The sequence below is a fragment of the Scyliorhinus canicula genome, chromosome 2 (assembly GCF_902713615.1).
Source record: "Scyliorhinus canicula chromosome 2, sScyCan1.1, whole genome shotgun sequence".
NCBI lineage: Eukaryota > Metazoa > Chordata > Chondrichthyes > Carcharhiniformes > Scyliorhinidae > Scyliorhinus > Scyliorhinus canicula.
This window is the reverse complement of record NC_052147.1, coordinates 158,576,153-158,600,726: the sequence shown is the minus strand read 5'-3', so window position 1 is coordinate 158,600,726 and position 24,574 is coordinate 158,576,153.

Genomic DNA, 24,574 nt, shown 5'->3' with positions numbered 1-24,574 from the left:
ACAGCAATTTAATGTCCTGTAACAGACTTAGCAATGCTTTTCAGAGCAGCTTGGAGGGGTCAGTATATTAAATCAAATCCATTCTATATCTATGCTAAAACTTACTGCATGCGCCAAATTGTGCAGAGTCGGTCATGGTCTAGAATTTGGAGAGGAGGTACAGATCGTTTATGCAGGATAATGTATACCACTGGGGAATAGTTATTTGTCTAAATCAGTCGGCCCAATCCATCCTTCTAACTGTGTATGGGGATATCAGTCTAGTGTGACTAGAATCAGTTATAAGCTTCATGAGCATCTAGCCAGGAGACCAAGTTATCTTAGTCACAGGCATTCTGCTGTTCCATACTGACTCATGAAGCATCGATAGGGTCAAACTGGCGGTGAAAACAAACTGGGAAAAGAATGTTAATTGTCAGGAAAGCTGATTGAGGCATTTGGATTTTTATATATAAAATCACAGAAAGCTGGAAGTAATATATAATCTTGAATATGAATGAGGAGGTGGGACCCGTTTACATATCGATGGTGGATGACTGACATTGGTTTACATGTCAGAATCTAATTGGAGAGCTCAGAATGATGGAACATTCGCGATTCCTCGGATAATGAAGCAGTCCATGTACAAATACAGCAAGACCTGGACAATATCTAGGCTTGGGCTGACAAGTGGCAAGTTACATTCATGCCACACAAGTGCCAGGCAATGACCATCTACTACAAAAGAGGATCTAACCACCCCCATGACATTCAATGGCATTACTATCGCTGAATCCTCCACAATCAGCATCTTGGGGTTACCATTGATCAGAAACTGAACTGGACTAACCACATTAATACTGTGGCTACCAGGACAGCTCAAAGGCTAGGAATCCTACTGCGGGTAACTCACCTCCTGACTCCCCAAAGCTTGTCCATTTATAAGGCACAAGTCAGGAGTGTAATGGAATACTCTCCACTTGCCTGGATGAGTGCAGCTCCAACAATACTCAAGAAGCTCAACACCATCCAGGACAAAGCAGCCCGGTTGATTGCTACCCCTTCCACAAACATTTAAACCCTCTACCACCAATGAACAGTGGCTGCCATGTGTACCATCTACAAGATGCACTTCAGTAACTAACCAAGATTCCTTTGACAATACCTTCCAAACCCATGACCACTACCATCTAGAATGACAAGGGCAGCAGATACCTGGGAACCCCACCACCTGGAGGTTCCCCTCCATGTCACTCCCCACCCTGACTTGGAAATATATCGCCTTCCCTTCACTGTTGATGGGTCAAAATCCTGGAACTCCCTCCCTAACAGCACAGTGGGTTTACCTACACCTCCGGGACTGCAGCGGTTCAAGAAAGCAACTCACTTTCTGAAGGGAACCAGGGATGGACAATAAATGCTGGCCTAACAAGTGACGGCCACATGCCATAAATGTAAAAAAAGATAGCCATTAAGCCCATTTCTTTAAGGAGACTGTATTTTACTTGCATACTTTAAAAGTTACCTAATCTCTTGCGGAAAGCAACTAACCACACTTCCAGAAGTCATTGGAAGGGCAATACACAGAAATGCATCTTACATTATCTGTTATATTTCAAAGTCATTCTTAGTTTGGAACCATCCACTGTTTTTTGGGGGATTCCTTTATGGGATGTGGGCATCGCTGGCTGGACCAGCATTTATTGCCCATTTATAATTACCCTTAAGAAAGTGGAGGTGGGGGCAGCACGGTGGCACAGTGGTTAGCATTGCTGCCTACGGCGCTGAGGACCCGGGTTCGAATCCCGGCCCTGGGTCACTGTATGTGTGGAGTTTGCACATTCTCCCCATGTCTGCGTGGGTTTCGCCCCCACAATCCAAAGATGTGCAGGTTAGGTGGATTGGCCACGCTAAATTGCCCCTAAAAAAATAATTGGGTACTCTAAATTTATTTTTTAAAAAAGAAAGTGGCGGTGAGCTGACTTCTTGAACCATTGTGGTGTAGGTACACCCATTGTGCTGTTAGGGAGATTGTGCGGGAGAGGGTGGAACCATCCCCGAGAGTGGCAGTCTTTGGGGTATCGGACCAGCCAAAACTTCATATGGGGAAGAGGGCCGATGCCCTGGCTTTTGCTTCCCTAATTGCACGCCGGAGAATCCTGCTTGGCTGGCGATCACCAGCACCACCCACAGCTGCAGACTGGCTACCAGACCTGTCAGAATTTCTCCACCTGGAGATGATCAAGTTCACCATCCGAGGGTCGGACGAGGGCTTGTACAAAGTGTGGGGGCCATTAATCAGCCTGTTCCAAGACCTGTTCGAAACCAACAGTGACTAGGAAGAGGGGTTGGGGTGGCGGGGTCGTGGGGAGGAGAGACAGAGGAAAACAAATAAGATCACACACAATGGAGAGGAGCAGAGGGGGAAGGGGAGAGGAGGAGGGGAGGGAACCCAAGGGAGTAACAGAGCGAAACAAGGGAGGAGGGAGGGGGACAGGAAGCCCCCTCCCCCCTCAACCGACCCCGCAAGGACAATAACTAAAAGCACAGCAGAGAGGAGTGGAGCACAGTGTGTGACACCCAGGATGGAAGTTGGTACGAGGGAAAAACCAGACTATCAACGGGGGGGAAGCGAGGGGCAGCTTAGGGCAGGCGGAGGATATATCTGTAAAAAATCTCTCAAAATAAGAAATGTCACTACGTATGTAAATACCAGGTGCACTATAGATTGAGTTGTTACTCTGTAAAAACTGAAAAATGTCAATAAAAATTGTTTTAAAAAAAGAAGATGGTTGGGCCAAGGATACTACCTTTTTTTAAAATAAATTTAGAGTACCCAATTCATTTTTTCCAATTAAGGGGCAATTTAGCGTGTTCAATCCACCTACCTTGCACATCTTTGGGTTGTGGGGGCGAAACCCACGCAAACACGGGGAGAATGTGCAAACTCCACACGGACAGTGACCCAGAGCCGGGATCGAACCTGGGACCTCAGCGCCGTTGGACACTACCCTGAGGAGTTCCTGCACTGATGTCCTGGATCTGAGATGATTGACCTCCAACAATCAAGATTGAACCAAGGCTGTAATGAGGTCAGGAGCTGAGTGACCCTGGCAGAACCCAAACTGAGCATTTGTGAGTAGGTTATTGCTGAGTAGGTGCCACTTAATAGCATTGTTGATGACGCCTTCCATCACTTTGCTGATAATTGAAAGTAGATTGACAGGGCAGTAATTGACCAAGTTTGTATTTGTCCTGCTTTTTGTGTACTGGACATACCTGGGCAATTTTCCACAGCCTGGATGATAGCACCAATAGGCTTTACTGTGTCCAGTGTCTTAAGCTGTTTCTTAATATCACGTGGAGTAAATCTTTTTTTAAGTGTTTTTACTCAGCTTTTAACATTTATACATTTAACACACATAACATTACAAAACAAAATAAAACCAACACCAATCCCTGAACCTACCCACTGAACTCCCCAACCAACCTCCCCAGCTCGCCTCCTACCCACCCCCGTAGCTTGACAGTAACAAGCGCCCCGAAATGTACTACAAACAAACCCCATCTTTCATGGAACCCCTCACTCACCCCTCTTAAAGTGAATTTCACCTTTTCTAAGTGCAAGAACTCCATTAAATCTCCCAGCCACACAAAGGTACAGGGTGGAGAAGCTGACCACCACCCTAACAAAACCTGCGTGCAGGCGATCCAAGAGGTGCTCCCACTCCCGTCTGCAACTCTGGCAGGCCTTACTCGCTGAATATGGCCCCATGGGACTAAGCTCCAAACCGCTCACAAATATCCTCAATCCCCTCAAGCAGCAGGCTCATCCTCGACAGGTGCACTCTATGCACTACCTTTAGCTGTATCAACCCCAGCCTAGCGCACGAGGTTCAGGCATTCACTCTCCACAGCATTTCACCCTACAATCCCTCCAGTGCTATCCCCAGCTCCTCCTCCCACTTGGCCATTACCCCCTCCAGAGATGCTTTATCCTTCTTCAAAATCCTCCCATAGATCGCCAAGGTGACCCCATCCTCCTCCAACCCCATCCTCCTCCAACACCATCCACCGACAACACCCCCTCCAGCAACGAGGAGGGCTATGCCACCAGAAAGGTGGGGGGAACCATTTTCGCAAAATTCTGCACCTGCATGTAACTGAAACCCTCCCCCTGCAGGTCCCCAAACCTCTCCCCAACTCCTCCAAACTTGCAAACCTCCCTTCCAAAAACAAGTCCTTCATCTCCATCATTCCCCACTCCTTTCATCCCCGAAATTACGCTTCCATCCTCCCAGGCTCAAACCCGTTGTTCCCTCGGACTGGCATCAACTTTTACCATTCCCCCAACCTAAAGTGCTGCTGAAATTGGCTCCATGTTTTCAACGTTGCCACCACTGCAGGACTCCCCGAGACCTTCCCTGGGCAAATGGAAACAGCACCATTGCCAGATCCCGCAACCCTGACCAATTGCAAGAACCTGGCTCTATCCTCTCCCACAAAGCCTCCGTCTCCCTACTCCAGCCCTGCACTTTTGCAGTGTTCACTGCCCAATGATAGTACAATAGGTTCAGAAGGGCCAGCCACCCCGATTGTCACTCTCTCTGAAGTACTGTGCTCCTAATCTTTGCCACCCTTCTCACAAAAATGATGAGAATAACCTATCCACCCCATAAAAACGATCTTGGCAAAAAGACCGGTGAACACTGAAATAAAAATACAAACTGCGGCAAAATGTTCATCTTAACCACCTGCACAAGGCTTGCAAATGGTAATAATAATAATCTTTATCAGTGTCACAAATAGGCTTACATTAACACTGCAATGAAGTTACTGTGAAAAGCCCCTAGTCGCCACATTCCAGCACCTGTTCGAGTACACTGAGGAAGAATTCAGAATGTCCTAATCACCTAACAAGCACGCCTTTCAGTACTTGTGGGAAAAACCGGAGACCCGGAGGAATCTGACACAGACACGGGGAGAACATGGAGACTCCGCACAGATAGTGACCAAAGCCATGAATCGAACCTGGCGCTGTGAAGCAACAGTGCTAACCACTGTGCTACCGTGCCATATTCGTGCCTCTCCCCCCCACTCCCTCACCACATGCCCTGACCAATCTCCAACAGGCACTTTGGGTTAACATTTGCCCAGAAAACAATGTTGACATCATGGTTGAAACATATCCAATTCTCACCCAACATGGGGGCATCGGAAAGTAATTTGGAGCAGGATTTCAAGACCCAATGCCTCGGGGGCCAGCATCACTGCGGTACCCCTCACATAACATTGGCTGAGTTCAGTCGCTCAAAGCAGATATAGCAATTGGCCTCCAGTTCCCATGGTTGGTGATTTCCCAAACGACCCAGAAAGGGAATCAATAATTCCTTGTGAAATACCTAACATTTGGAAGACTTGCATTTATAAAGCACTATTTTCAACCTGAGGCATCTCAACGGTATTTTACAATAAAGTACATTTCAAGTGCAATGACTGTTGTAATTGGTGGAGCAGTTCAAAGGGTCGAATGGCGTCCTCCTGCTTTTATTTTCTATGTTTCTACATAATGTTCAGGAACTCAATAGTCAAATCTTACACAGCAGGATTCCACGAACTGAGGTAGGATAGTGAACAGGTAATCTGTCACATGGATGTTGGTTAAGAGATAAATATTGACCAGGATGGCGGGGACAATATCCATTTTCTGAAATAGTATCCTGGAACTTTTCACATCATTTGAGAGGGGAGACAGGGGGCACAATTGAGTGGCCATGCTGCGCCCGGTGGCTAATAGTCATCTGGGGTGGGATTATGCCGTAATCGGCAGGCAACTCCGGCGGTAAGGAGTGGCGTGGACCACTCCGGCGTCGGGCTGCCCCAAAGGTGTCTCCCAGGGGATCGGAGGCCCCCAGATGCATGTCTTTTTGGGCAGGGTGGCACCCTGGCACTGCTAGTGTCACCTGGGCACCCTGGCAGTGCCACCTGAGCAACTGTGCCCCTGGGGCCTCCTCATAATAAGTTGGGACTTGGTTGGGGAGGGGGGGCTCAGGGGTCATATAAGGGGCTCCAGAAAATATGGCGTCCCCATTTCTCCGTGCACTGAGGAGTTCTGGCAAGCAGAGCATTTGAGTCCAGAAAATGGGCCTATGTGCGGCCTCGACCCGCACGTTCCCCTCTGAGGCCCCCTATTAAACATGAAGAAGTTTGATAGTGTTGTGTTTCTCAGCACTACAAGTGCCGGGAAGTACACGGCTAAACATGCTCGCTGTAGGACTTTGTTCCCATTTAGTTAAATCGCGGCCACGGTCTCAGTCAATGCCTTACCTGAAAGAAGCCACATCTGCCAGTGCAGCACTCCATCAGTACTGCATTGGCGTGCCAGCTTTGATTATATGGAGTACGGTTTGAACTCTTCACTACCTGACTCAGAGATGAGAGTGCTACCCACTGAGGCAATGATGGTACTTGATGTTGTAAACCTTCCAACTTGCCTCTTGTCGTACATGTACAGAAGCCACAGTGCTCTGTGCTCATCCACAGTGCTGTGCCAATGTGATTTGAAGTCATTAATTTTTATCTCATTAACCTACAGTCACAGCAACATGATAGTTACCAGCACTGGCTGGGATTTACACATTCCATCTGCTTACAGGTCTGTAGTGGCGCACAGTGATCAACCTCGAGAACTGGAACCCAGGGAGCAGCCTCAGCAGGAATCTCACAAATGCGAGAACATTGATACTGTCAGCCAGTAGCGCCTGAATACTGAGCAAAAACAAAAGTATCAGGTCTACAATTTACGTAAGAATTTAGAAAATTAAAATATAATCTTTGTTTCCAACTCTACATTCGAGACATAGTCAGAGTCATACAGAACAGATAAGGCCTTGTGGGCGAGATTCTCCGCACTCCCGACGGTGCGGAGAATAGCGTGGCTCGTAAAATTTTACGGCCATGCTGTTCCGACGCCCTCCCGCTATTCTCCCCCCCCCCCACGCCCAACTCCCGTCACGAATCGCTGCCGCCGTTTTTTTACGGCCGGCAGCGATTCACAGCTGATGGATGGGCCGAGTTCCCAGCCCTTTACGGCTGTTTTTACGAACGGCAAACACACCTGGTCTGGCCGTTTGTAAAAACGCCGTAAACTCTCGCTTTTTATAACCATGGCACCGATTGGCACGGCAGTACCACGGCCGTGCCAAGGGTGTCATGGGCCCGCGATCGGTGGGCACCGATCGCGGGCAGCGGGCCCGATGCCCGCGCACTATTTGTCCTTCCGCCGCCCCGCAGTATCCATTCGCGGGGCGGCTGAGGGGCATCCCGGCCCGCGCATGCGCGGGTTTCGCGCAAATACGCGATGACGTCATCCGCGTATGCGCGGGTTGGAGTCTTCCAATCCGCGCATGCGCGGCTGACGTCATATGACACGTCAGCCGGCGCAAACTCTGGCAAGCGGGCTTAACAAAATTCGTTAAGCCCGTGATGCCGGAGTTTACGGCGTCGGGCTGCTAGCCCCGACCGGGGACCAGAATCGGTTCCCGGTCGGTAAGGGGGGGGGGCTGGCGTCAAACCAGCCCGGATTTGAAAAAACAGTGGGCTGGATTCTCCGATTTTGAGACTAAGTGCAGACGCCGACGTGGGAACCGTGGTGTTTTATGACAGGAAAAACGGCACAACAGCTGCACCGATTCAGCAACTCTAAATGGACTAGCACCGAATCCACGTGGAATGCAACCGGTTCCATGCGAAACGGCGCCAGGTTCGCCGGGTCCATTATTGGCACACATTCGGCATGGCTTCAAAAAGGGGACATCAAGCACAAAAACTTTGAAGTTGTAGTAATCAGTATAAATAAAGGGGACCCTAAAAAATAATTTTTTGGGCAGCACGATGGCCTAGTGGTTAGCACAACCGCCTCACGGCGCTGAGGTCCCAGGTTCGATCCCGGCTCTGGGTCACTGTCCGTGTGAAGTTTGCACATTCTCCCCGTGTCTGCGTGGGTTTCGCCCCCACAACCCAAAAATGTGCAGAGTAGGTGGATTGGCCACGCTAAATTGCCCCTTAATTGGAAAAAATAATTGGGTAATCTAAATTTATAAAAAAAAAATTAAAATTTTTTTTTTAAAGTGGGCAGCACGGTAGCATAGTGGTTAGCACAATTGTTTTACAGCTCCAGGGTCGCAGGTTCGATTCCCGGCTTGGGTCACTGTCTGTGTGGAGTCTGCGCATTCTCCCCGTGTCTGCGTGGGTTTCCTCCAGGTGCTCCGGTTTCCTCCCACAGTCCAAAGATGTGCAGGTTAGGTGGATTGGCCATGATAAATTGCCCTTAGTGTCCAAAATTGCCCTTAGTGTTGGGTGGGGTTACTGGGTTATGGAGATAGGGTGGAGGTGTGGACTTGGGTAGGGTGCTCTTTCCAAGAGCCGGTGCAGAATCGATGGGCCGAATGGCCTCCTTCTGCACTGTAAATGCTATGAGCTGTAAATGCTATGAGGCTCACACATCGCAGCTGCAGATAAACGATCCTCCCCCCACACACACCATCCCAGTCAACAAGATGGTTGCAAGGAGAGCCACCATTCAGGGACGCTGAGCTGGACACCCTCCTGGATGTTGTGGAGGAAAGAAGACTGATCCTGTACCCCGTCCCGGGAGGAAGGCCACCAGGCACCACCGTTCACCATGCCTGGGCAACGCCATGGGAAATGTCGTCCGGACTGGCATGCAGTGCCAGAACAAATTGCACAACCTCCTCAGGGCAGCAAGGGTGAGCCGGCTGCTCCGTGCCCCTGGCACTAACCCCGCCCTCCAACACACCTGCAACCCAGCCCCAACCCCTACCCTCCTCTTTCTTAGGACATGGGCATCGCTGGCTGGGCCAGCATTTGTTGCCCATCCCTAATTGCCCTTTACCTAAGTAGCATGCTTGACCATTTCAGAGGGTAGTTAAGATTCAACCACATTGCTGCGGGCCTGGAGTCACATGTAGGCCAGACCGGGTAAGGATGGTAGATTTCCTTCCCGAAAGAGCATTAGTGAACCAGTGGGTTATTATGATAATCGACAATGATTTTATGGTCATCACTGCCAGGGGCTGCCTCATGGCGCTGAGGTCCCAGGTTCGATCCCGGCCCTGGGTCACTGTCCGTGTGGAGTTTACACATTCTTCCTGTGTTTGCTGGCCACTGATACCATCATCTACCCAATCCCTGGAATGCATGGTCGGAACGTCTAACAGTGTTGTTGCTTGTGTTTGCGCACCGCCCCCTCCCCAGGAGGAGGCTGCACACAACCGCCGGGAACGGGAGAAGACCAGAGGCGGACCACCAGACCTGCGGCCCCTCACCATCCCCGAGCAGAGGGCAGTAGATGATTTTGGTTGCGCGGAGGAAAGGGAGGTCGCCGAGGTGGAGATCGGCCCCGGGCGAGCAAGTGAGAACCCGCTTAGTTGTGGATCCCCATGACGTGTGTAGATACGCCCCCCCCAAATCCTCCTCACCCTTCTCACCACTCCCAACACCCCTCACCACCACACTCCCCTCTACCCTCCACTCCCCTCACCCCTCACCCCTCACCCCTCCTACCCACAGCTCCCTCAGCCCCCTCACCCCTTCACCCTTACCCCCTCCCCAACGCCCCCCCACTGGCCCGCTCTCTAACCATATATGTCTTGTGTATTACAGGACCTGCCGGAGATGAGGCCAGTACATCCGGAGCCCCCACCCCTAGCCAATGCCAGAGCCGGTGCTCCCTAGGTGGCTGAGCACTGATGGGGAAAACAGCCCGAACACCAGCCCTCTGCTCGAGATTCAGGATACCCCGGAGCTCGAGTTAGAGGAGGACACTGACTTTCCATCACAGCTGTCTCCAACACCCTCCAGCATCTCAGAGACTATCGCCTCGGTTGGGCACATTCGGGAAGAGGCTCCTGGGGCACTACTTGGTGCACATCACACATCACATCTGGTGGTAGGAGCAGCCTTTGGGCAGGAAGGTCGGAGGGCGTGGGCCGCTCCAGTGCCATGCTGCCCCCCCCCCCCCCCCCCCCCCCAGGACCCGAGAATCGGGTCTCGGAACCGGTGCCGGCGCCTGAGTAAAGTACTCCGGTTTTGGCGCCTGCGCCGGACCAGAGAATTGCGGCCAGTATTTTAAAAATATTTTATTTTGGGAAATTGTGGTTTACATGGGTTTTAACACCTGAAAACTCAAGACCACCATTTTAATAATAAATTTAGGGTACCCAATTATTTATTCTTTCTAATTAAGGGGCAATTTAGCGTGGCCAATACACCTATCCTGCACATCTTTTGGGTTTTGGGGGCAAAATCCAAGCAGACACGGGGAGAATGTGAAAATGAAACACGGTCAGTGGCCCAGAGCCGGGATTCGAACCCGTGTCCTCAGCGGCGTAGGCAGCAATGCTAACCACTGTGCCACCATGGTACCTACCTCAAGACCACCATTGAAAAAAATCCACCACAGCCAAGGAATCTCAATATTTCTTTTTGCATCAAACTTTAATTTGGGATAAGAAAGTAACGACCTATTGTATATCTTAGAATCCTGCATGCTTGTGTATGTGTGTGCTTGTGTTAAGGTGATCAGTCATGTTGTTTACCATTTTAAATATTATTTTGTTCTCTTACTAGGTGGGTTTTTAATAGAATAAAAACTAACCCCTTTTTTGTCTTAAAGTCAAGAATGCCTGCCAGACTAGTTTCTTCACATTTGACATGTAAATAGTCAAGCACAGATAGAGTGTGGTAGTCACTATTGATGTATATACTGTATATATATATGTGTGTTTTACAGTAAGGCCCCTGTACTACAGGTATGGTGGTAGATCCCTGCCTGCTGGCTCCGTCCAGTAGGCGGAGTATAAATATGTGTGCTCCCTGTACAGCAGCCATTTCGTCAGCTGCTGTAGGAGGACACACATCTCAGTGTAATAAAGCCTCGATTACATCCTACTCTCGTCTTCTCATAATTGATAGTGCATCAGTAAGTAAATACCTCCGTCCTTACACATTCACAACAATCCTGTTACAATCAGACGGGGAGTGGTAAACTAGGGGGTCATTCTTCCCTCTCCACACGTGACTAGAACAATATCCATTATCCACACTACTTCCTCCCAGTGTCAGTAAGTTGCCTCCAATTCCAAATTACAACAGAGACAGACACTTCAACCAAAATTCACTGATTGTAAATAGGATGACCTGAAATTGTGTAGGGTGCTATACAAACACAAGTTTTTCGTTCTAACAATAGAACAACACCTGAACAGTGAGAACCATTAACAGTATTAACTAATGTGAAGATCAGGAGTATAGGTTAGGTGGCCAGTACGATAGCAACAAAATACTGCAGATGCTGTGAACCTAAAAGAAAACCGAAAATGCTGGAAAATCTCAGCGGGTCTGGCAGCATCTGTAGGGAGAGGAACGATTTGTGTTCAACCTGATCACATGCCTCCTGGAAACCAACAGAAATAATGCCTTTGGACATTCCATGTCGTACCCTATTAGTATTTCTTCAGAAGCAATCACCAGATCAATCCAGCAGACACAATTCTTTGAAAGCAATTTTTTAAAAATTCATTTTTATGGGATGTGGGCTTCACTGGGTGGGCCAGCATTTATTGCCCATCCTTAATTACCCTTGAGAAGGTGGTAATGAGCTGCCTTCTTGAACCGCTGCAGTGCATATGTTGTAGGTACACCCACAGTGCTGTTTGGGAGGGAGGGAGTTCCAGGATTTTGACGCAGCGACCGGCGGACCTGAGAAATGGCAACACCTCCCATAGCCTTGGAGCCCCCAATCATTTTTTGTCGGAATGTTGAAGGCACTGGAGATAGTAGACTCCGAGATCCACTTTACTTCCCAGTCACAGTAATCAGATTATACATACCAGAAGAGATTAAAGGGATGGTTTATGGTTTAGGGTGATTGTCAGTGCTCTGGTATGGGGCAGACGGAGGGATTGGAGAATTAAACCCACAAGAGGCTTGAATCACAGTGACAGGAATTAACAAGTGACTCAATGGCGTTTTTCCAACATTTGCAAAGCGCAGTTCAATTTCTGATTCATCAGGGAAAACACATACTAGGTTGATTGAATCCTGTTTAAATTATTTTCATTCAATTCCATTACTGACAAGAGAAGAACATAAAAGGTTTTATGGGGCAGATGGTTAAGAAGTCTTGTGTAATGCATAAAGGATTAGGTGAAAACATTCTGATTAAAACCAGTCTGATCACCCAGTCCATAGAAATAGGAAAATACATACTAAATCTGCATATTACACAAAGCAAGCTTACATTTATTCTAATTCTTACAATTGCTTTGAATGGGATTTGATTTCCAATTCAACTCACATCCTGCCTGCAGTTGTCCTCAGATCCATGGTGTATGAACAAAATCTCCAACAAAATGTCCCTATGCAAGTGCAAAACATTTCTCCACAAATGCGCTTCTTATTATTCAAATGCAGTGTTTCCTCCAGAAGTCTTTTGAGAAGACAGGTTTGAGTCTTTTGCCATTTTCAATCAAGTCATTGGTGATTAAGTGGGTCTTGGAAATGAATAAGTAATAAAATGTCCTGTTTGAGTTAAAACTGAGCGGAATCTTTAGGCATCTCCAGGGGTCACTCACCCTTTTATCTGCCGGTCAGCGAAATCAACTTCAACCGGTTGCATTTATTCTATGCTCAGGATGACTCCTGGACAGTCAGATTAGGGAGACCATCAGTGTCCAGCTCTCTCCTTAGCAATGCATTACCATTCTCCCCTAATCTCCTCTCTGCCCCAGGCTCTACCTGTGGGTCCAATTTGACCATAATTACATGCTAACTGTTAGTTTAATCTTCCACCCCCTGGCTCAACTGCTGTCTCTGATCTGCAGCTGTTTTTATGAAGTATTTTTAAAGACCAGCTCTCATTCCTTCCCACTGTTGCTGTTCCTGACTGAGCCTCTGACTAGCCTCCAAGTATCACTGTTTTTCAACTACAGCTACAATCTATTCCTATCCATGAGGTTACCTCTGCTGGGCTTGGAATGTATGTAGGAATTTCAGATATATTGCATTATACGTATTTGGCACAGTAATAATAATAATCTTTATTATTGTCACAAGTAGGTTTACATTAACATTGCAATAAAGTGACTGCAAAAATCCCCTAGTCACCACATTCCAGCGCCTGTTCGGATACACTGAGGGACAATTCAAGATGTCCAATTCACCTAACAGCAAGGGTTAAACACCTGGGTTAGTGTATGACTGCTACAGTAATAGAACATAGAACATAGAACAGTACAGCACAGAACAGGCCCTTCGGCCCTCGATGTTGTGCCGAGCAATGATCACCCAACTCAAACCCACGTATCCACCCTATACCCGTAACCCAACAACCCACCCCCTTAACCTTACTTTTTTTTAGGACACTATGGGCAATTTAGCATGGCCAATCCACCTAACCCGCACATCTTTGGACTGTGGGAGGAAACCGGAGCACCCGGAGGAAACCCACGCACACACAGGGAGGACGTGCAGACTCCGCACAGACAGTGACCCAGCCGGGAATCGAACCTGGGACCCTGGAGCTGTGAAGCATTTATGCTAACCACCATGCTACCGTGCTGCCCATTTAAATATTTAAAAATGTTTTTAAAATCCTGGTCTGAAAGGCAGTTAGGCTTTTTGGAGACAAAGCTGTAATTAAAGCATCATAAAAGTAAGATTATAATTTATTCCAGCCATGGATATTGTTTGCTGAAGATGGGTTATATAAAGAGGGTTCCCTGCGGAGTAGGTAATTAGAGACATTGGCCGGAATTCTCCGCCCCGCCGCCCCAACGCCGGCTTCCCCATTCATCGGCGCCGCTTTTCGGGCGCCCGTGGGATTGCCGCCACGCCGGTCAGGGGCCGTTCTCTGGGCCCCGATGGGCCAAGAGGCCAACGAGTTTGGCTGAGTCCTGCCGGCGTGGGTTACACAGGTCCCACACAGGTGAGCGTGCGGGGGCCGTCCTAGACGGGGGGTGGGGGGATCCAACCCCGGGGAAACTGCAGACCTGCCCCCAGGGTTCCTTAAAAAAAGGAATCTGCCAGCTGTTTCCTGGAGAATCTCTCTTTCTCTCAGAGTAGTTTATTCAAAACGTTGCTTCACAGCAACTTTTCCTGGGTTGGTTAACTGCATTTTAAAGTGGACTTTGTCCTGAGATGGGTGTTGTAGAGTGGAGATAACATTAGCAGTGAGGAGATATTGTTTCATTGTATTGTGAAGGATTATTTAATAGGTAATAATGTATTTGTCTTTGTGATGCAAAAGTTAGTAATACTGTGTTAGTGATAAAGTTTGTTTTCTCATAGCATTTACAGTGCAGAAGGAGGCCATTCGGCCCATCAAGTCTGCACCGGCTCTTGGAAAGAGCACCCTACCCAAGGTCAAGACCGCCACCCTATCCCCATAACCCAGTAACCCCACCACTAAGGGCAATTTTGGACACTATGGGTAATTTATCATGGCCAATCCACCTAACCTGCACATCTTTAGACTGTGAGAGGAAACCGGAGCACCCGGAGGAAACCCACGCACACACGGGGAGGATGTGTAGACTCCACACAGACAGTGACGCAAGCCGGAATCGAACCTGGGACCCTGGAGCTGTGAAGCAGTTGTGCTATCCACAATGCTTCCTTTTGAGGTTATGAAGGACTAGGTCGCATTTGGTGGCTCCCGCTCGGGTTGGACCTTTGGACCTTTTCCCCCGATTTTTTATCGGATTTGATTTGGAAAATTAATGGTGGATGCAAGTGCGAAGAGGAATCCTACATCGGTGCATGGAGAGGTGGACAGGAGTGTTCGCAAAGGAAGAAATAGGTGACCAGAGAAGGCTTGGGCTGAGGCTGCAGCGGGAGAAAGCATGGCGGACGACCGGGGTCCTGGCTTGACGTCCCAGCGGTCGACGGAGCATTGATGCAGTTTATACAGGAGGATTTTGCCAAGAAGAAACATGAATGCTTGGACCTGATTTAGGAATCAATTGCGTGGCTGGAACTCAGACTGGATGCTCAGGATTGGGCGATTCAGAAAGTGGAGAAGACACTGACCGAGCACGAGGAATGCCAAACAGCAATGGAGTTGGAGGTGGGGATGTTCAGAGACCAACAGAAAAAACTCCTGGAGAAGGTGGAGGATCTAGAGAATTTAACCGCCGACAGAACTTGAGAATCTTTGGAAATCCCGGAGGGGTCCGAAGGAGCGGACGCAGGGGCATATATAGCGGGTATGTTCGAGAAGTTAATGGGGATGGGACTTTCTCCCAGCCCTTGGAGGTGTACAGGGCTCACAGAGCGCCTGTGAGGAAGACGAGGGCGATGGTGGTGAGATTCCACAAGTACCTGGACAAGGAGTGTATTTTACGGTGGGCCAGGCAGACACGGAGCAGTAAGTGGGAGAACAGCGTCCTGCGTATATACCAAGATCTGAGCACGGACGTAGCCAGGAGAAGAGCAGGATTCAACCAAATAAAGTCGACCCTTTTCAAGAAGAAGGTTAAGTTTGGACTGCAGACTGGCCCATCTTTGGGTCACTTATGAGCAGCAACATTTTTACTTTGAGTCGCCCAAGGAAGCGATGGGCTTCGCTAGAAGGAAAGGGCTGGTAGCGGACTGAGATCTTTGAACTTTGCTGCAGCGCTCATGATGAAAAGGGTTTATTTTGTTTTTGGACATTATCTGTAAAGCCTTCTGTATTGATTTGGGGCCTGCTGCAGAGTTGTGTGAATTAAAGTTTGCATTTGCACTGATGGGGGATGGAGGTGTTAGATGTTGGATCTTCTTTTTGATTTTCTTTGTGTTTCATTCGGGCAACTGGGTTGGGATTGTTTTTCTTTTGCATATGTGTGTCCGAGCCGGGGGGGGGAGGGGGGGGGGGGGTCAATAGGTGGGAAAATGTCTGGCGCCATAGGCAGGGGCCACCAAGCTAGCTGGGCAGGCTAGCTTACGGAAGCGCAGTGGGGGGCGAGCAGATGTTATACTTATTGATGGGGGTGGTTTGCATAGCGCTGTTACTGGGAGTGGGGAAATGTTCTGTTGACGGGGAAGGGATTTTTGCTGTGGGACAAAAAGGAGGTTGGGGCGGAGGCTGTCTGGGGGCAGGTCTGCGGATGTGTGGGGCACGGGCTGGAGACTAGCCCAAGAAAGGTGATGGCTGATAGGCGGAGGGGGGGCGGGGTGAGAAGTCCCCCAACCAGGCTGATCACATGGAACGTAAGGGGGCTAAATGGGCCGGTTAAGAAGGCACGCGTGTTAGCGCATTTCAGGGGACTGAAGGCGGATGTGGCAATGTTACAGGAGACGCACCTTAGGGTAACCGATCAGATCAGATTAAGGAAGGGATGGGTTGGACAGGTTTTCCACTCGGAGCTGGACTCTATGACTAGAGGGGTCGCGATCCTGATTAACAAGCGAGTGTCATTTGAGGTGGGAAGAATAGTTGTGGATGTGGCAGGCCGGTTTGTCGGAAGCTGGAAGGGCTGCCGGTAGTACTCGTGAACGTGTACGTGCCAAATTGGGATGATGTGGAGTTCATAAGGAGGATGTTGGGGAAGATCCCATAGTCATGGGGGGTCTTTAAAACAGTCGTTGACCCAGGACAAGACTGGTCGAGCTCAAGGACAGGCAGGGTGCCAGAAATGGCAAAGGAGCTAAAAGGGTTTATGGAGGGGGGGGGGGGGGGGGGGGGGGGGTGGGTGGACACATGGAGATTTGGGCGGCCGCGAGTCAAGGGGTTCTCCTTGTACTCACGTGTGCATAAAGTGTGGGCGCGATTCTCCCAAAACGGGAGAAATCGTAAGGCTGGCGTCAAACCCGGGCGGGTTTGACGCCAGCGCGCCCCTTCCCGACCGGGAACCGATTCTGGTCCCCGGACGGGGCTAGCAGCCCGACGCCGTAGGCTCCGGCATGACGGGCTTAACGAATATCGTTAAGCCCGCTTGCCGGAGTTAGCGCCGGCTGACGCGTCATATGACGTCAGCCGCGCATGCGCGGATTGGAAGACTCCAACCCGCGCATGCGCGGATGACGTCATCGCGTATTTGCGCGAAACCCGCGCATGCGCGGGCCGGGTTGCCCCTCAGCCGCCCCGCGAATGGATACTGCGGGGCGGCGGAAGGAGAAAGAGTGCGCGGGCATCGGGCCCGCTGCCCGCGATCGGTGCCCACCGATCGCGGGCCCATGGCACCCTTGGCACGGCTGTGGTACGGCCGTGCCAATCGGTGCCATGGTTATGAAAAGCGAGTTTGTGACGCCGTTTTTACGAACGGCCAGACCAGGTGTGTTTGCCGTTCGTAAAAACGGCGTAAAGGGCTGGGACTTCGGCCCATCGAACAGCTGTGAATCGCCGCCGGCCGTAAAAAAACGGCGGCAGCGATTCGGGTTGGGAGTTGGGCGGGGGGTGGGGGAGAATAGCGGGAGGGCGGGAAAAATGTCGGGAAGGCCCTCCCGCTGTTCTCCGACCCGTCGTGGGGGTCGGAGAATTTCGCCCAGAATTCCCGGATTGACTTTTTATAATCCTGAATAGGACTTTACTGACGGGGGTAGTGGACACTGAGTATTCAGAGATCACGATCTCGGACCATGCCCCGCACTCGGTTGACTCGGGCAGCACGGTAGCACAAGTGGATAGCACTGTGGCTTCACAGCGCCAGGGTCCCAGGTTCGATTCCCCGCTGGGTCACTGTCTGTATGGAGTCTGCACGTTCTCCCCGTGTCTGTATGGGTTTCCTCCGGGTGCTCCAGTTTCCTACCGCGGTCCAAAGACGTGCAGGTTAGGTGGATTGGCCATGCTAAATTGCCCTTAGTGTCCAAAATGTTAGGAGGGGTTATTGGGTTATGGGGATAGGGTGGAGGTGAGGGCTTAAGTGGGTCGGTGCAGACTCAATGGGCCGAATGGCCTCCTTCTGCACTGTATGTTCTATGTTCTATGACCTACAGGTGAGCAAGGAGGGTGGCCAACGCCCGCACTGGAGACTGGATGTTGGACTTTTAGCAGATGTGAAGGTGTGTGGGCGGGTGAGGAAATGTATTCAGAACTATCTGGAAGTTACTGACACAGGGGAAGTCTTGGCTGCAATGGTCTGGGAGGCACTGAAGGCGGTGGTAAGAGGGGAGCTCATCTCGATATGGGCCCACAGCGAAAAGGCAGACAGAGCAGAAATGGACCGATTGATAATGGAAATACTCCAGGTCGACAGGAGTTAAGCTGAGACCCCAGAGGCAGGGCTTTTAAGGGAACGACGGAGGTTACAGGCGGAGTTTCGCTTGTTAACCACAGGGAGGGTGGTGGAGCAGCTGAGAAAGGCGAGGGGGGCGATTTATGAATATGGAGAGAAGGCCAGCAGAATGCTTGCGCAGCAGCTGAGGAAGAGGGAGACAGCCAGGGAGATAGGGAAAGTAAGGGACAAGGATGTGAACCTGGTCGGAGATTCAGCAGGGGTTAATAAGGCATTTGAGGAATTCTCTGGGATACTGGGGTCGCTGCTGATGAGGACATTTAATGAGGCCAGGGTGTGAGGGGTGCTTCCCCCAACGATGGCACAGGCCACAATCTCACTGATCCTGAAGACAAGGACCAGGACCCGGAGCTATGCAGGTCCTACAGACCAATCTCCTTACTAAATATAGTCGCCAAACTGTTGGCCAAAATCTTGTCCTCTAGGTTGAAGACTGAATTCCGGATATGATTGGGGAGGACCAGACGGGATTTATTAAGGGTAGGCAGTTGGCAGCCAACGTTAGAAGGCTGCTGAATGTGATCATGATGTCCCCAGCGTACAGGGAGTTGGAGGTAGTGGTCGCAATGGACGCAGCGAAGGCATTTGATTGGGTGGAATGGGAATATCTTTGGGAGGTACTGGGGCGGTTTGGATTTGGACGGGGCTTCATTGACTGGGTCAGACTGCTGTATCAGGCTCCCATGGCGAGTGTACAGATGAACACATTAACATCGGGCTATTTTAGGCTGCGCCGGGGGAGAACACAGACTCTCCCCACTCCCCACTGTTGTTTGGGCTGGCCATAGAGCCGCTGGCAATTGCGCTGAGAGCCTCAAGAACTTGGTTCGGGGAGGGGTGGAACAGAGTCTCGCTATATGCAGATGATCCACTAGAAGGGATGGAAGAAATTATGAGGATTCTGGGGGAATTTGGCCTGTTCTCGGGTTATAAATTGAACATGGGGAAAAGTGAAATGTTCGTGGTCCAGGCAAGGGGGCAGGAGAGGCGACAGGGAGCTGTCGGTTAGAGTGGTAGGGGGAAGCATTCGATACCTGGGCATCCAGGTGGCGCGGGAATGGGAACGGCTACACAAGTTAAATCTGGCCCGACTAGTAGACCAAATGAAGGAAGATTTCCGAAGGTGGGACATGCTCCCGTTGTCACTGGCTGGGAGGGTACAGACAGTGAAAAATACAGTTCTCCCGAGATTCCAGTTTGTGTTTCAGTGTCTCCCCAACTTTATTCCACAGTCCTTCTCTAAAGGGTCAATAAAGTGATCTCGGGCTTTTTCTGGGCGTGTAAGACCCCGCGAGTAAAAAAAGGGGATTCTGGAGCGGAGCCGGGGGGAGGGCATGCTGGCGCTGCCGAACTTTAGTAATTATTATTGGGTGGCGAATATGGCCATCATTAGGAAGTGCGTGGTGGGGGTGGGGGGTTGGTGTGGGAGCGAGTAGAGGCAGCATCATCTAAGGGCACTAGTTTGTGGGCATCGATAACGGGGCCTCTGCCATTCCCGCCAGCGCGGTACTCCACAGCACCGTGGTGGTAGTAGCCCTGAGAGTCTGGGGGCAATGGAGGAGACACGTAGGAGCAGAGGGAGTATCGGTCTGGTCTCCAATCTGCAATGCACACCGGTTTGCCCCGGGGAGGCTAGAAGGAGGGTTCCAGAGATGGCAAAGAGCAGGGATCGAGAGGATGGGAAATATGTTTATACAGGGGAACTTTCCCAGTCTGAGGGAATTGGAGAAGAAATATGAATTGATGGGAGGGAGTGAGTTTAGGTACCTGCAGGTGCGAGATTTCCTATGCAGGCAGGTCTCAACCTTCCCGCTCCTACCACCAAGGGGGATACAGGACAGGGTAGTTTCCAGAATGTGGGTGGGAGAAGGGAGGGTTTCGGACATTGATAAGGAACTCATGGGGTCAGAGGTAATGCAGACTGAGGAGCTGAAACACAAATGGGAAGAGGAGTTAAGAGGAGAGATACGAGACGGTCTCTGGGCGGACGCGTTGGGTAGAGTCAATGCGTCCACAACATGTGCCAGGCTCAGCTTGATACAGTTTAAGGTCGTTCACCGGGCCCACATGACAGTGGCCCGGATGAGCAGGTTCTTTGGGGTGGAAGACAGGTGTGCAAGGTGTGTGGGAGGACCAGCGAACCATGTCCATATGTTCTGGGCATGTCCGAAGCTTAGGGGATTCTGGCAGGGGTTTGCGGATGTCATATCCAAGGTGTTAGAAACAAGGGTAGCACTGAGATCCCAGAGTTGGCGATTTTCAGAGTGTCGGAAGACCCGGGAATCCAGGAGAAAGAGGCAGACGTTCTGGCCTTTGCCACCCTGGTAGCCCGTAGACGGACACTATTAGCTTGGAGGGACTCAAAGCCCCCAAAGTCGGAAACCTGTCTCACTGTCATGGCTGGCTTACTCTACCTGGAGAAAATCAATTTTGCCCTGAGAGGGTCACTGTTAGGGTTCGTACGGAGGTGGCAGCCGTTTGTCGACTTCTTTGGGGAAAATTAACCATCAGCAGAAGTGGGAGTGGGGGGTTTGGGTTTTAGTTTAGTTTAGAGTAGGGTGTTAGAAAAGGTGGGACCTGTGAGGGAGGAAGATGGATTTTGCACTATGTTTATATTTGTATGTACATTGTTTCTTCTGTTGTTATAAAAGCATGAATACCTCAAACAAATGTTTATTGAAAAAAAATAAAGTTTGTTTTAATATACAATTTTGCCTATTTGTGCTTGAAATCACTCCTGGAGCGAGGTATCCTTTTCTCACAGTTATAAATAAAATAAAATATAGGGGTTTCTGACCAGCATCCTAGTAACTGTTGGGGGCTGGTCCACGAATAGTCTTGGCTGAAGAACATCTCTCCATCACACCTAGATCTTTTGGTGACCTCCAACTTCACCATTGTCTTTTTTGCCTCACATCCAATTCTGTAAACCTCCTGAATCTTCACAACCTTGGAATATGGAGATCTTGTGGGATCAGTGGGTGGTCATCTTAACCATGATAACTACCTCATGCTCCCTCAAACCTACTTACATTAGGGGCAGAAAGGCGGCACAGTGGTTAGCACTGCTGCATCACGGTCCCAGGTTCGATCCTGGCTCTGGGTCACTGTCCGTGTGGAGTTTGCACATTCTCCCCGTGTTTGCGTGTGTCTCGCCCCCACAACCCAAAGATGTGCAGGCTAGGTGGATTAGCCACGCTAAATTGCTCCTTAATTGGAAAAATTGAATTGGGTACTCAAAATTTATATTTAAAAAACTACTTACATTAAACTGTTGACCATACCATTATGAAGAAGTTACATTTGACGCAAAAGGTTAACTATGTTTCTCTCTTTCATACGGATGCTGCCAGATCTGTTGAGATTTCCCGAAATATTCTGTTTTCTTTCAGGTTTACAGCCACCACAGTATTTGGCCATCAATTTATACTCCTGGTCTTCACATTATTTGAACTGTTAATGGTCCCCATTGTTTAGGTGTTGTCCCTCTCTCTTTAATAACTGCTGTCATCAATCCTCTCCTAAAAAAAACATTGATCCATTCCAATTACTGCAAACTTCCGTTCCACCTCCAACATCCCTTATCTTTCCAAAATCCTTGGACTTGTTCTTTTCTCCCAAATCCATGCCCATCTTTTCCAGAACTCCATTATGAATCCCTTCAATCTGGTTTCTGACCCTGCCACAACTCTCAGCAGTCAAAAATGACAACCTGCGTGACGGTGACGAAACATTGCCTCCCCCTCCTTCCATTTCCTCCAACTAAATATGAGAGAGGGAATTGCAGTCGAGGCCACAATCAGGTCAGCCGTAATCTTATTAGTGGCAGAGCAGGCTCAAAGGGCTGAATGGCCTCCTCCTTCTCCCAAAGTCCTCTGTTCCTATTGGGAAGATTGAAGCCATTGTCTCCACTCCCCACCACAACCCTGTTGCCTACTGGCTCCATAATTCTTCCTGGCAACACTTTGAGATTAAGCCGGTCTGTTCACAACCTTGGTGTCGTATTTGGCACCAAGATGAGTATCCAACCTCATATTTATGCCATCACCTATTTCCACTTCCATAATTATGCCCAACTTCACCCACCTCGACTCATCTGTTGCTGAAACCTTTGTCTTTGTTACCTCTAGACCTGACTATTCCAACAGTTTGCTGGCTGGTCTCCCACATTCTAGCCTCTGTAACCTTGAGATCATCCAAATCTCTGCAGCCCGTGTTCCACTCGTTCATCCCCCCTGTGCCCGCTGGCCTACATTGGCTACCAGCTAAGCAGCACCTTGTGTTTAAAACTCTCACCCTTGTTATCAATTCCTTCTATAATTTCATTGCTCTCTATCTCTGTAACCTCCTCCGGCCCAACATATATCTGTGTTTCTCTAATTCTGTTCTCCTGAACATTCCCAATTTAAATTTTTCCACCGTTGGTGACCATGCCTTCAGCTCTCTGGTCCCTGGACTCTGGAATTCTCTCCCTAAACCGCCCCTCTCTCTTGCTCTCCTCATTTAAGATGCTTCCTAAAACCTTGCTCTTTGACCGAGCTTTTGGTCATCTACTTACCTGGCTCAGTGACAAATTGTTCTGATAGCACTCCTGTGATGCACCTTGGGAAGTTTTACAATGCCAAAGACAATATATAAATGCTGATTGTTATTGTTATTGTTATAGAAATTTTGAAATCACAAGAGGCCAGGATTAGTGTCATAAATTCAACAGCACAAAAAAAGGCCCTTCGGAGCATTGCTTCTGCACCGGTCAAAAACAACTACCAACTATTCTAATCCCATTTTCTGGCACTTTGCCCATAGCCTTGTACGCCATGGCATTGCAAGTGCACATCTAAATACTTCTTAAATGTTATGAGGGTCTCTGCCTCCACCACCCTTTCAGACAGCGAGTTCAAGACTCTCACCACCATCTGAGTGAAACAGCTTTTCCTCACATTCCCTCTACACCTCTTGCCACTTACCTTAAATCTATGCCCCATGGTCATTGATCCTACCACCAAGGGGAAGACTTTGTTCCTGTCTACTCTATCTATGCCCCCCAGGGTCCTGCCATTTATCATTTATTCCCTTGCCTTGTTTGTCCTGACCAAGTGCATCACCTCAAACTTATCCGGATTGAATTGCATTTGCCATTGATCAGCCCATCTGACCAGCCCGCCTTTATCCCCCTGTAATGTAAGGCTTTCCTCCTCACTAGTTACCACCCCACCAATTTTCGTATCACCCGTGAACTTACTCATCAACCCTCCTACATTCATGTCTAAGTCATTTATATAAAGCACAAACAGCAAGGGCCCCATCACTGGCCCTGCGGGACCCCACTGGACACAGGTGTCCAGTCAGAACACACCCCTTGACCATCACCCTCTGCTTCCTGCCGCTCAGCCAATTCTGGATCCAATTTGCCAAATTTCCTTGGATTCCATGGGCTCTTACCTTCGCTATCAGTCTTCCATGTGGAACCTTATCAAAAGCGTTGCTGAAGTCCAAGTAGACTATGTCAAATGCAATTCCCTCATCTACACATCTGATCACCTCTTCAAAAATAATTTAATCAATGGGCAGCATGGTGGCACAGTGGTTAGTGCTTCTGCCTCACAGCATCAGGGACCCGGGTTCAATTCCGGCCTTGGGTGACTGTGTGGAGTCTGCACGTTCTCCCCGTGTCTGCCTGGGTTTCCTCCGGTTGCTCCGGTTTCCTCCCACAGTCCAAAGATGCGCAGGTTACATGGATTGGTCATACTAAATTGCATTTTACTGTCCAAAGATGTCCATAGCTGGTGTAATAGTGCCAATGTTGTGGCTAGATTCAAAATAAACCTTCCAGAGTAATTGGCCATACCAAGAAAGGACTTAAGCTCGCTGACATTTTGGGGTTTAGGGATGTCTCGTATGACTTTAACCTTTTCTTCCAATGGGTGCAGCCCTGTCGCATCAATGCAAAATCCTCGGTAGGTCAGTTCTGAGGCCTGGGAAGTAAATTTGTCATGTTTTAGGTGGACACCAGCATCATAAACCTCCTTAAGACTTCCTCCAGGCTGGCCATGTGTTCTTCTGGTGTAGTACTGGTGACTAGCACACTTTCCATTATCCCTTGGAATATAACGCAGGCTGAAGAGATGCCAAATGGTAGTCTGGCATACTGAAAGTGGCCTTTATGGATATGGATTGTAGCAAGCTTCTGAGACTCCACATCCAACTCTAGTTGCAGGTGTGCGTAACTGAGGTCCAATTTTGAATATGTGAGACCCCCGGCCAGCTTGGAAGAGGTCATCATTTCGGGGAATTGGATA